The sequence below is a fragment of the Megachile rotundata genome, chromosome 5 (genome assembly GCF_050947335.1).
Source record: "Megachile rotundata isolate GNS110a chromosome 5, iyMegRotu1, whole genome shotgun sequence".
Lineage (NCBI taxonomy): Eukaryota > Metazoa > Arthropoda > Insecta > Hymenoptera > Megachilidae > Megachile > Megachile rotundata.
The window spans coordinates 20,052,299-20,066,357 of record NC_134987.1 but is presented as its reverse complement, the minus strand read 5'-3'; the positions used below and the strand labels follow the sequence as shown (position 1 = coordinate 20,066,357).

The 14,059-nt window shown below is 41.0% G+C and overlaps 1 protein-coding gene across 17 annotated transcripts in view; it reads right to left on the bottom strand.

Moving 5' to 3' along the window:
- Window positions 1-14,059, bottom strand: part of LOC100876690 (uncharacterized) — a 123,905-nt gene that overhangs the window by 29,014 nt on the left and 80,832 nt on the right. The window lies entirely within an intron of this gene.

Sequence of the window (14,059 nt, the reverse complement as noted above, 5' to 3'; positions counted from 1 at the left end):
GAACGATACAAATGACCGTGGAAGAACGCTTCTGCTCCTGTCCTGTACGAACTACCTCGATCAATTTCTGCTTTTCTCTCCTGCCGTGACCCCTTCCTATTCTATTTCGTTCCTCCGACCACATTTTTACTCTCTTCGACAATTTATTTTCCCGATCATCGACGCCGAAAACATCGCTCGCTTTTGCATTTTCTGGAAAATCGAGCCTCGAATACCGAGGAGACATCGATTCTACGAACGTACGAGATTCGAAAGGTCGTCGTCGATCACCGCTAAATCTCGTATCACGCGACATCGCGAGACTATTGTCAGCGTCGAAGTTGTTTTAGGAGTTAAGGCAATCGTTATTTTTCCACCATTTCCATCGAACAACGAAACGTTGTACGCGACGCTTTTATCGTTAAATAGAAAAGTATGTTCCATAATACTGGTAAAAGGAATAAAAAAGACAACAGTCGCAATGAACCTATTAAAAAGAAAATTAATGAACGTTAAAAGAAAAACAAGAAAGATCGAAGAGGTCGAGGAATCATTTCGTTTTCAAGACTCAGAATCGTAATTGGAAAACTTCCTTGGCAGTTTGATCGTAATAACCGAAGTAGAACTAAATAGTTCTTGGATAAAGTTGAAATCGTGAAATTAATTGGTCGACTTTGTTCGTTTGTTTCACGATGTCTTGATTCGAAGGGTAGAAAAACGAGAATCGAGAGGGTGGTATCGAAGCGGAAGAAGCACCTGTCGTTGCGGAAAGACTACGCCGATGACGAAGTGAACGAGAAATCGGTGACAGAGTAGAAGAACGAAGAATCGAGTCCAGAGACTCGTTACGACAAAAACGGAACAAGATTTCGACTCGTTCCTCCAGAATGGGATTGTTTTTTCTTCCTCGACAACTGGACCTGTAACGGATGCTTCAACGTCTAGAGAAACGCACGGGTTTCTTTCGATTCTACGGAGAAAAGGAATCGGTCGCTTCGACTTTGGAGCTGGAATTTTAATTCGAATCCTTCTTTGGTACTTCTGAAGAACATATCTTCGTGAAACTGTACCACCTACATAAAAAACATTCCTAAGGAGTAGCCACTGGAAATTCGATTTAAATTGAAGTTTATGCCTTACAGTAGACTGTCGGATTGCCACCTTCGTGTCAGTATTTATTATCATCCGTGGCGACATAACGAAAACACATATGCGCAGAAGTCTTCGGTAGTTAATACTTCGAGTGCATCTAACGAATGTATTATTATGGAGGGCAAAAAGCTGGTCGGCTCGGAATCGAGGCTAGGGTGTCGAAAAAGTCAGAAAGGATGTTACGACCCGCAGGAATTATGTAATGGAACAGAGAGGGTAAGGAGAGCATAACACGCGGCGAGTAACGGTATATACAAAGCAGAATGGTTCTGCATCATGTAGCTGCGAGCATGTAAAATCACGTTTCTTAACGGTTCATAAGCCGAATATTTAACTTCTCCCCGTCATGGCTCAACTATTCGGTTCGAAATTTGGGTTATAAAAAGTTAGCTAATAATATCGATTTCTTTAGCAGATGTTCGCGATGCGTGGCATTCTTGCGGACGTTTCACTCCACATCGATTTAAGGTTACGTCGAAAGGTTAATTTGTTGCATCGAAGAAAAAAGGTTCGGAGGCTTTAATGTCTTTCTTGAACGGGTTAACGTAGGAATCGTTCGACGATTGTACGAGCACCGAATCATCGAAAGTGCTACGTCCACGATAACGGTATATGTATATTCGAAGAGAAAGGAACGCACGTGCATCGTTCCACGGGACAAGCCTCAAAATCTCATAAACGAGCATCATGGTTCATGCCAGTGTTTGACTTCGTCAGTATTCCCAGACGACGCTTTCGAACAACGGCCATTTTGGCCCGATTTGTTTCATACGGCAATTCTTTCTCGCTTTTTGCAGCTTATTCGCGTTTATGGTAAAATGTACGAAGCGGCTCATTTGAGAACATTTATTAAAACAGAAAAAATTAGTAAGTGGTCGGTTGTCTTGGGTCAATACGTTTTAATAAGTAGTTTTGTGCAGCGTGACAATTATTAGAGCATGTTACTCAGTTTTATTGATATCACAAAAGTGTTACAGAACACTCAAAAACGATAATCAGCGATTACTTAACACGTGGTTAAACACGGTCAGAATAAGTGCGTTCGCTGCCTCATAAAATATGTACAATAAGTTTATTTTGTTATAACAAATCTTTATTTTATAAAGTCAACATGTTGATCGCAATTATGCCACATCGTGACATCTGAAAAATACGAATAAACAATCACTCAGTGGTAACAGGTGAAAAAGAGAAGGAGTAGAAATAACAAGGTTATTTCGTGACGGAAACGTATTGAACCATAAATACGTACTGTATTTTCCGGACCAGCAGCTACCACATATCAGACCGACTTTTCCTCCCATTTTCCTCTTGACCCAAGCTCGTTCGGCGCTGTTCAAACACGCACTCGCGACGAGCCTCGTGTTTCCTCGTGTCGAGACAAATTCCAGTACACGGTACGCGATATGTGGCCACGTGCGTGTCATGAGTCTGTCATACGACCTCTTCGCACAATTCCTCGTGCGTTCTTTCTCTACCGATGCACCGTCTTATTTTTCAAACCACGCGTGTGTCTTCTTTCGAGCAAACACTTCGATAACACGCTAGATTAACCACGGAACAATCGGAACAACTTATTCACCTTGTTTCGCTTTGTCTCACTGTTTACTTTTTACGCTACCATGTTTCATGATGTAGACATATGTCGATCGTTTTCGCTGCTGTTCATGTACCCGTAGAAGCTTTTCACAAAATCTAGGGAAAGTTTAAGTAAGGTTTAGGGGAAACATACGGAGAATTTAGGTAGGGTGCAAACACAGGGTGTCTCAGTTATAAAAAATGATGAAGTATAATTCGTTTTATAATTTGATCGAGTCACGCCATATAAAATTATTCCTTTTAAACTCGGTCTTCGAGTCGTTGTTTTCCGAAGCTTTCGAAGAAAATAATTCTCCAAGCATGAAATCACAAAGGATTTAGCAGGAAAGCGGTATGCAAATCCGGTCATTTTGGCGCTAACTCGCTTAACTTGCAAAGAACAACGATGTATCCCCGAAAAGGATTCTGTCCGCTAAAGTATCTCGATAATTTTCCGCTTGTAAAATATTTCCGTAGCCAGCGAGTATCGCAGGAAATAAGGAAACTCACCGAGGCGAATAAATCGTCCCAACTTTTCTGTTTCCTTTTCCAAAGTGTTATCAACTTTGTCGAGTTTTCCTTCGTGAACTCGATCTTCAAACGAAGAATTTCGTAATAGCGAGCGAATCGCTTCCGTAAATCTTTCGCGATTGTTTATGATTGTACTGGATTCCCGACGTTTACGAAATACTTTTACGACACAACTTCTGTTGTTTTCGAGACGAATCGCTGTTTTCGCTTCAGTCTTAGCTGTGTAACGTTTCAGGGTAACAACGATTCAGGGAAATTCGATAACCCATTAATTTTATTGATTATCCGTTCAATGAATAACTAATATAGGACCGTAAAGATATCCGTAGCTAAAGTCTCTGTTTCCTATCATCAAAGTTCGATAATCGATAGTTCTCTAAATTGCAAACTCAAGCAATTAATCGAGCCTCGTCGAATTCCAAAATCAAGAATAAACTTCGGTCCTAACCTCTGGCAAGTTACTCGAAATTCAGTTAGCAGATACAATCACAAGAACGTGATTAACCCGTTAAAGGATAACAGTCGCGAACGAACGTAAAATTAAAACGATAAAATCCTGGCGAAAATAAAAAAAAAATGTCCAACTTTTACGATCCAACCATAGGCGACTATTATAGGGAGCCGTGAAAAAAAGGCGCGTGCTTTTCGCGCCAGAAAATGGTCTGCACTCGTCGTCAATAAAATGGACGCTGCCATTAAACCCGACCGTTTACGAGGGAAATTTAATTCCTGCTCCAGGTCCTTATCATGTCCGTCATTTTCAAAAATAAAACGGGAATCCTGATATTATAATATTACCGCATAATTTTCGTCGCAACAGCGTCTATTAGTGGTGATTATTTAGTTATTCGTTCTACGACTCTTGTTTAATCTGCTGTCTTTCTTACATTATTTCGTAATATAAAAACACAACGAAATCTCGGAGGAATATACACCGAAGCAATATTTAGAGTAGTTATAGAAAAAAAAAATAGAGCGTTGGCACGTTGCCGCCTTCTGTCCTTTTTATTACAGATGTACGCTACCATTTCGCACGATTGTACAATGCTAGCAAACCGACTCTCCTCTCGAATCTCGAATTTACCTAATCCTCATTACCAGAGATTAGGCTTCTTCGACAGGATTCCAACCTCATTTCCGGTGTATCACTGCCAGGGTTCAACGAGCGGGTCCAACCCTTTAGCGAGCGAACCTGGCCGAAATACTTGGAATCAATCGAGCGGAATAACGATTCATCGACCCACACACTATGTCTGCACCTGTGCCACGAAACGATGTGGTCGTGTTGACTTTCTGATAAATGCTGGCAAAGTAAGACTTTGCTTCATTATTCGATCGTAATTATGGATTTTTCCACCTCTTCGACTATCTCTTTACTTAAAACAGGACTTTCTAAATTTTGTCAGCCGAATGTTTACTTCATTTGTCAGAATTCCAAAATTGATCAGTTTGAAAACAGAGGGGATAGAACCTTTCTGAGACACCCTATGTAACAGCGCCCCGTATCGGAATGAAACATCTGCACGTCATAAGTCGCAAATCTCGATCGGGGCATCGATCAAAGTCGCTCGTGTGTTAGCTACGTTTGTTACGCGTGCCGCAGTTCGCCAACTCCCCACAATTTCGCGGAAGTACTTTTTAACCTCTGCATTTCGTCGTCCGGTTTATTGCCTCGCTATCTCCAACACACAAATTATTGTTTTACTGCGAAAAAGTTCTTTTTTCGCTTATGGTAATTCTTCGTCGGTAAAGTTTCAAGTTTTCGACTATGCGGAAAAAGAGTTACGATGCGTTAACAGCTTTCCTCGGCAGTTAATAAAAAGAAGTATCGAAAAGATAAAGTTTGAAAGTTATATTTCCTAACGTATTATACATTTAAAGTTTCATACGATAAACGAACGAAACTTGAGTAATCTAAAAAAAAGTTAGTTCGAAGAATGCGAACGCGTATTAGCATTTTTGTTATTTTTTACGTTGCATATATATTAGAAGTTGTGAAGGTGAATTAAATCGAAAGCATGCGTTAGTAAAAATATGAGAAAAGAATATTCTCGCACGGTGGTAAGCTGAACATGCAACGATAATAATAAACCTTTCCATCGTAACTTGAAGCGTGTTTCGGTCGTAAGTTACAATCAGAATAGATTATAAGTTAAAATATTAAAGCTCGATCAAGTAAGTGGAACAGAAGGCGAGTATTTAAAGACCAGAATTCGGGCGACTGTGCGGTCCTCATAAATGTCGCGTCGCGTGCGTCGTTAGTAGCTCGTAAACTTGAGGGATCTTCTACGGAAACAATTCATTTAAAATCATCTCGATACAACGTTGGATTTTCGATGTTTTACGAAACGCTTCTACAGGCACACGATTTGTATCCGTCAATTTTCGTTTCATCCAACACGTATAAAAAAAATACTTGTTCGCGATAGAATCTACGAAATTCAGACAAGAACGAAATTTGTAAAAATTCGCGAACACCGGCTACATGAAAAATATACAGACCTTCGGGGGAGTTAAAAAAATTCATGCGTTCACGCTCTCCGAAAATTCGTGTCCATTTCCATGAAAAAATAACTAAAGGTGAGGATGTGAAAGCTTTCGCGTACTTTTTCGAATATTTCAAAAGCTACAAACACTTTTTCGGCATAACTCCAAAAAATTCCAGTGTTAACGCATACTCCGAAAACACGTTCGACAAATACCTGCATGTAAAGTTCCCGAAATAGCACAAGCACACGAAGTGGTCGTTAAAACTCGCGCACAATTTGCGGTACACGTTTTCGAAATCGAACGCCAATCGCATTGACCGGTTGAAAAATTGAGAAAACGAAGATACGGACACGAGATCGAGGGAACACGTCGATCGAGCGAGAGAATCGATAGGAGAGGAGATGCGGAGAAACACGCGTGGTGCCTTTCGGAGCGCCATCGGCTGACTGACTGAAACCGAGGCTCGAGTGCTCGAGTGACTCGAGTGTCGTGTGCGAGCACCGGTCCGATTCTTGTGCCTCGTTCATTTCATTCCGTCCTCCACCGATTCAAGGACCGCTCCGAATACCTAAGGCCCGTTTCGAAACGCTATACCTCCTCCAGCGAAACGAGATCTTTTATCGAAACCCCGTGTTTGGGGACCAAACGATCCTTGTCGCAGTTAGACATTTTACTGCTCCGTGATACGAGTTTTGCATCGAAATCACTGGCGACGACGAGGGAACCGGAACGTTTCTTTCGTAAATTAGAATCGTGCTAGAAATTTTATTACTGTACCGCGTTTAAGCTAGCTTTGTAGCTAACGTTAGCATATACTCGGGAACGAGGAGACTACTAAGCTTGATTTCACGTCGATAGAGTAACTGGTAAAGTAGGCACTTGTAGTACTCGCGAAGAGAACGCTGTCTTTCTCGTTAGCGAAACCCTTGGATACTGGCGTCAGCTATTCTGTCGACGTAAACCTTGTCCGATGCTAGCTATTCTATAGCTTACTTTGCCAACGTAAACCTGATTTGACCGTAGCAAAGCAGTAGGAAAATTTCTACCTTAATCCTAATTTACACTTCACAACTTACTACTGTATACTTAGGGACGGTTCATAGTCGTTACAGGGTACTCAGGTACCGTGTTACATCAAGTATCTCGACCCATTTGCGAGTTAAGACGATTACCATCGTCAAGTACAATTACCTTCCCATTTCTAGATCCTCGATTGCCTAGTAAAGACAAGAACGGACTAAAGGTCTCAAGGGAGTCGTTTGCTCGATTCATACAGTATTGAATTAGCGCAGGCCTAGGTAACGTCTAAGGTGCTTGCCCTTGTCTTCTCTGAAACGCTTTCGGTTGTTTCCAAGAGTTCTATGTCGCTTCGGGTCCATTCACAACGCTGCGAGGGTTCTAGCTAACTTCCAAGTCATTCGCTATCTCGAAACGTTCTAGGTTACTCTTGGACGTTTTGTTTGCTCTCGCGCGCTTTAGGTTGCACTCGTGTGCTCTCGAACGCACTCGAGACTACTCGCATTCTTCCCCATTTTCCCAACGGTAGCCTTCTTCCTGACCCTAAATATCTAATATTTGCTACTTAGCTTCGGTGTACGAGCGTCACCCTCTAAAGCAGTCCCGTTCGAGGGTTTGCCCTTATCGCTCATGACAATATTCGTGATATACAATTCGCCAAAATACAGCGAAACTTCGATCAGAACCGTCTAGGGAAAGGTTTCCTAGATTATCAGTATGCCGTATACAATGTATCGAATCGAAACCCTAGAATAGAACGCAGCATATAACCCGACTATAACGTAGGGAAAACTACGTCGTTTCTATGGTCCCTCTCCTCACCTTATCTCGTGACAAACTGCGGTATCCCACTCTGCCAGAGCATTTGGTGAACAGACCTTCCCTCTAACGCACGATTTGGCTGCCCTAAACGATAAAACAATTGTTCCGTAGTTGCCCCAGGTCTAGGTTAACGTGTCAAAGAAAAAAGATCGATGTAATCGCACATATTGTATTTGGAATCCCATTTGAGTCAGACCATCCATACATCTCCCCTTTCGCTTCGTCGAACGACGTCGGTTCGTCGCGATGACGTTGACGTCGCCCACGACAGACTCTTTTGTTTACGACGCGGTAGGTGTTCCGTGGAACCTCAATAGCACGACCGGCTTTCACAGCGAATAAAAGTCCTGATATTTCAATTGTTTACGAGCCGACTACCGCCACCGCTGCTTCTGGTCGATAATTGTGCGTGGTCGAGAACGAAACTGGCAGGCGTGATTCGGTTATTCGTGCTTGCTGCAATTCGAGGGACCGCCAAGAAGCGTAGCGAGTGCTGACTGGTAACTCGCATCGGTATAAAATAGCTCGAATATTTTTGCAGCTCATGTAGAATTTTCTGTTGCGGGGCAGAATTATTCAGTAACGAGAAATTTTGTAAGTTCATTAAAACATCGAAACGAAAGATTTATAAATGATGTGAAATATATAAAATCCTACCTTTAGAAACAGAACGCACAAAATTTTTTAAGCAGAATATAAAAAAAGTATTATAGTCGGATGAGAATTAAAAAACGTATATTCTGGTGTATCATTTCCTACTTTAAAAATTTGTATACGATATCTCGTTGCAAAGTTAAAAAAAGCTGCTTTTTATGAAAGACCAAATTGGTTTCAGAAAATTGATTATGCTATATGCTGTGTATAAAAAAATCAAATATTAATTTCAGTAACAGGCTATTTTTAATTAACATTTGTACGACGGGCTTTGATTATTAACCAATATTTAGCCTGCTACAAAGAACAAACAGTTATGCGCGCATATTGTCCCGTTTTATTCCAATGCGCGACGTACGGCGGTTTTTATTGCGTGGTTGGTGGGAGTGCACTCGCGTGCGTTCGTTTAAAAGGCCCTGCTTGCCGAACACAATGTTCGTTTGTTTCGCGTAACCGACGAAGGTACTTGCGCGACGAACGGAATAGAAGTATTTTTTTGCGTTTCGACTAGCTCGTTGAAAACAGACGCGCATACGATAAATTGTAAAGTTTCGGATCAATGAGAGTGACGCTAATTGTTTCGACAGGAGGTTCACGTTTCTTCTTCTTCGAGAAATTACTTCGATCGGGAACGACCGTCGATAATTTAGAAAATAACGGAGAAACCGTGAACCGAGGAAAAAAGTCGTCTGCAAATTGGAATACTCATCGAACGATTTATTCCATAACGGATGACCTGAATACTACAGGTAATTTCCCAGTTTCTCTTAACGGAAGAAAAGGTCGTAAAAGCGTTGCAAGAATGAGCGGAAAGCAGAGATCTATCGCTTTTCATACAAGCAAATAAATTGATAAGTCGACGGTACAGGGCTCATTTCCTTTCTGAGTTTCGAATTTTAACTCGATAACTAACAATCTGCGGCGTTTTTTTGTAAATTCTTTTCGTAAAAATTCACTTCGTAATTTCGATGCAAGTCCATGTTTGTACTGTTCCGTACAACTATCATGAATTTCATGGAATTTTGAAAAAGAAATGCGGAGAGAGGGTTTACCACGACACGAGTCCATAAAATGCAAGCGTTTCAATCGGCATCGCAAACAACGAGCAACGCGGTTCACTTAAGCATGGACGTTAATCAAATATTCCTGGATGTTCCGAGAGTCTGGTTCTAATACGTTGGGTATGGCCAATCTGGAATACATAGCGTGTTTCTCGGCGAACGGGCGAACAGAAGGAAGATTGATCGGTTTAAAAGCAACGTCGATCCTACTGATGTATTAAAAAGCTTCGGCTGAGCCGCTCATCGATATTTCAAAACATTCGTAGCTATCGATCCTCGGTACGACTATTCCACCGACAACTGAATTATGCAACAATTGAGTTTGCAGTTTCTCTGATTCGCGATAGTCTAACACGATTATCCTCCTGTGTTCCAAGTAGGAAGATAAATGCTCTTTCCTAAATTATTACTCTAACACAAATTCGTCTCGCGTTCAACTGTTACATATTTTATGGCAAGTACGGTACCGCGAAATTACTTATCGTAAATGGTACTATTACCAATTTATTATACAATTTTGGGTCCTTTTTCGTAAATTAATAATTCTTAACCTCTAACTTTTTCAAGATTTCACGATGGAATTACAGCAACAGGTGGTTATGTACTAATTACTATTTACCTTTTATAATTTAATCCTTTCATGCGGACCCTCTATTTTATTTCAATCTGCTCTGTCAGTTCGATAGTATTCCACCATACGTTAACCTAAACTTTTCAATCTGTTTGGCATTAAACTTTTGAATTACAATAGAGAACAAGATTTATGTACCTTCTCCTGTTTCAACTTAGAGGACGGTACAACGTGAAAACACTGTAGTGTCCATCGATTGTTCGTGTTATTGAACCTACGACAAAGTACAGCGTGCAACGACTATCCTAAGCAGTTTATGGCATCGGTGTAACCCTCGGTCACTGTGCTCGTCACCAGAGAAATGGCAGCTCTCTGCATAGATCGTGAACACGATTCAAAATGGTTTACCTCCGTCCGACGATTACGATATCATCGAGTAATCTGTCCTTGTAATCGGATGGTCAAAGCTCGTGAACACGAAGAACGAAGAGAACGTTGACGCGTAAAACGACCGCGATAATTTTTAGTAGGTAAACCACTTGTCATTGTCTTCGTAATGAATTCTCCGCTGCCGCACCTTTGATTTAGGCTGATCTCGCTCGCGATCGCACGCGAGTCAAGTAAATTAAGTCCCTCGCGCAAAGTACCGTGTTCTTTTCAACGTCTTCTTTCGTCGTTGTTAGCGAAAGAAGCTATACTCGCGTTATACATCTTAAAATTATAACACATCTACCGGACAACTGATTGTACGAAGGTCTAAAGAAGTCTAATCCGTGAAAATCTATTGTATGGTGATTCGACTTGTGACAAAGTGACTTATCTACATACCGAACCTTCGTTTGCTCGATTCTTTGTTACCCAAACATTTCTACAAGATAAAACGACTCGAGAGTCACCCGTTTGTCTACGTGAGCTTTAACGTGTGTCAATTCCGACGTATCGCATAATATTCGAAGCCATTCCATGTCCTAGTTCGTTAAAAAATATGAAAAAATGTGAGCGATGGTCAGAAACAGGCATGAAATGAATGTTTCCTGCCGTAGTCGGCAAGCCAAGCGATATCAACGCCGTGCAATCAGTCACCGTTTAATCTCTCTGCGGACTCGCGACAGTTTGACCGTTTAAATGATTTCTAGGCTGCCAACGGCTCACTGTTTTGCCTTTCAAGCGGCGGCGGATTTAATAGAATTTATACGGATTATCCGGCTACCGACACAGACGGTCATCGTACGGATTCTCCATCGTCTTTGTTTCCGTTCTTTTTCGTTTCTTTTTTTCTTCTGCGACCTTCTCGAGAAGACCCGAACCCGTTTCGATAGGTGGCCGGCAAAGTCCGGTCCGTTTTCGTCTTCCTTTTCTGATCTGGCAAACCAGCGACCAGCCGAGGAACAATTCGAGTATACAACGATTTCGTAAGTACGCGCTTCGCAATTTTAATCTTATTCCTTTTCCTTTCTTGTTACAAATTATTTAGCTACCAGAACATTTTGCTACTTGCTCGTTTTAGGATTCTTCGTGATCTATTGTTCGAGAGTTAATTAATAAAAGATTGTTCGTTAACGTCTTTTAGTTTTATAAAAAAATTTGAAAACGATAAAATTTGACGCTCTTAGAGTCGGGTTCGGATTAGGTATTAAATTTGTGAAGCGTTAATCCGCGGTGTTTCGGAGCAACAGCGTGTGTTTGGGTGTTCACCGGTCACCGAAGGTGAACGTACTTATTAAGAAGTCGCTAGGCAAGGTAGTCGTTCGACCTCTCTCGAGTTTCTCCCGATGCCTGGCCGACTACCTGACCGTTATCCAAACTTCTTTCGCTCGTACGTACGTGTTTCATATCTTCGACGCTTAACTGGTTGGACTCTTTCGCGTCCTTTTGCTCTTCGCGATCGCGGTCTCTTTCTTGGAAGAGATAAATATTGATTGACCAATGTAAATTGACTATGAATGTCTTAAAAATAGTCTGTTGTAAACGATAAAGATGTTTATGACCCTCTTTAATGGAACTTTAACAGCATACAATATATTAGATTATAAATCAAAGTTACTCAAGATCAATGTTTGAAATCGTGATTAATTTTTAGGCATTTCAACAGTCTATCGTCCTCTTATAGCTTAATTTATCATCTAACACGCTATAGAATCACTCGAATAGTTAAGAGTGTTTGTCCTCCGTTTTAAATTATAAAAATGTTACTCACGAGAAGTTCTTGGATTCCGCGTCTCTGCATCTAAGTATACACCTGTAACAATTTCTATGAAAGGTATTCCAGGAAACTAGATCGTGTCAATGATCTCTATTTGTCAGACTTTATTCATTACTATCGACGATGCTTTCGATCGATCTTTAATTAAACTTCGTAACGCGAAGTTCGAAACAACTCTTGAAATTGATCGTTAATTCTTTTCGCATGATCTTATTGAAAGTACAACTGGCAATAATTAACTCTATATTAAACAGGATCAAGATAAATTCTTCGAAAAAGGAAATTTATGTCCTTCCGTTAAAGAATCTCAAAAAATACTAAACACACAATCCTTATTCGATACGGCAACGCAGAGATATACACAATACTCGAAAATGAAATAATTGTAAAAAAGCTCTATTTTAATCACGCTTACACGATAAAATATCAATGAATATCAAAAAAGAACGTACGTGTATATATACACTCTCCGTCTAACGTGATTGTCTTCGATTATTCGATTGCTAATGGATGGTTCGAGATTAAGGATAAATCGAAAAAAAATATAACAACGAATTATTGCATTAAAAGATACAGAAAATGTTCAATCGATCCCTTAGCAACAAAATAATTTACAGCGATCACGTTACATGGTTCTCTATATCGAGCTTCGTTCTACAGGGTATTTCAAGAACAGTCGGTCAAACTTTAACCGCGTATACTCACCATAAGAATAAAGAATCGTACGAACACAATGTATATTCCCATAGATTCGCTAAGAGGCAGTTCGATGATCACAATAACGCTTTTCCCGTCACAGGACACTGCTACCGTTAATAAATAATCCAGATATCGCACGACGAGTCACATACAGTATAAACTTTTGCACGCTGAACGCTTGAACGCGTGACGGGAAAAGCGCAAAGGGTTTTAAATTGCTCGAAACGTAACGCGAATCGAACGCAACGAGAAAGAAAGCATAATGAGAATTGTTCATCCGAGTAATAGAATCTTCACGAGGAAGATCGTTCAGCAAAGTCGCGAAGCTTCTTGCTCTTTGTACAATAGCTTCTAACGAGACTCACTCACACACGTACAAGTTCACGCAACATTCATCTGTCAGGCCGTGTTCCAACTCGCACTACTTGAGGACAAAAGTGTTCTCCGTGAAAAGAGGTGCTTCGCGATCTACTTAAAACGGATAATCGTACGGCTTCGTATACGAAAGTGTTCGCGACAAAATCATATAAATCGAATCCAAAAGAGAAAACGCAGAAAATTCGAATGCAAGTTGGAACGCGGTCTTTTGCTTTGTATCATCTAACAGGTAAGAGTTTTGTATTCTTTTGAAACACGAATCGGCGCGGGATCTAAAGATTCTGGTAATGTTTATTGGTGAAAGCGGCAGGTAAATGGAGTATTAACTTGAAATTTTTAACCCTTTAGCTAAGTAATATACGCTCGTTCTCTGAAAGTAGCGAAATATAGAAAGCGCGTGTACAGGACGACTCAAAAAGAATGCACTCCGGAAGAATGTATAAAACGTATCGAGGTTGAAAGCATTTTAGAAAAAAGTAATAAATAACTTTGGTTCGACGTGTACACTCGACGATTCTCGTTCGTGGCTGTAACTAAAGGATTAACTAGATTCGAGACGCAGAAAGAAAACAACGCATCATAGAAGGTGTCCCAAAAGCGTGGAATCATGGCGAGGAGATCGTTGATCCACAGCATCCGGTGTCTAGAGTCGGGCACTCTACAGTCGCGTTCTAGAAAACTTGCCACGATTCCATTGTTTTGGGACAGTTCGTAGCACAATCATAGATCGTTTCAGTCCGCAGATCGGCCGATTCAGGTTCCAAAAGAATACATCGATCGTGTGGCTAAACGCTATACAGGCCACCATAAACGCAGGTACATTTGGTAGTCAGCGAATCCCATCGAGCGCAAACATCGATGACAGAATGTCCATCGAGTCCAAACGAGCCAGTCGAGGCATTGGAACACGGCCGACGGCCCAGT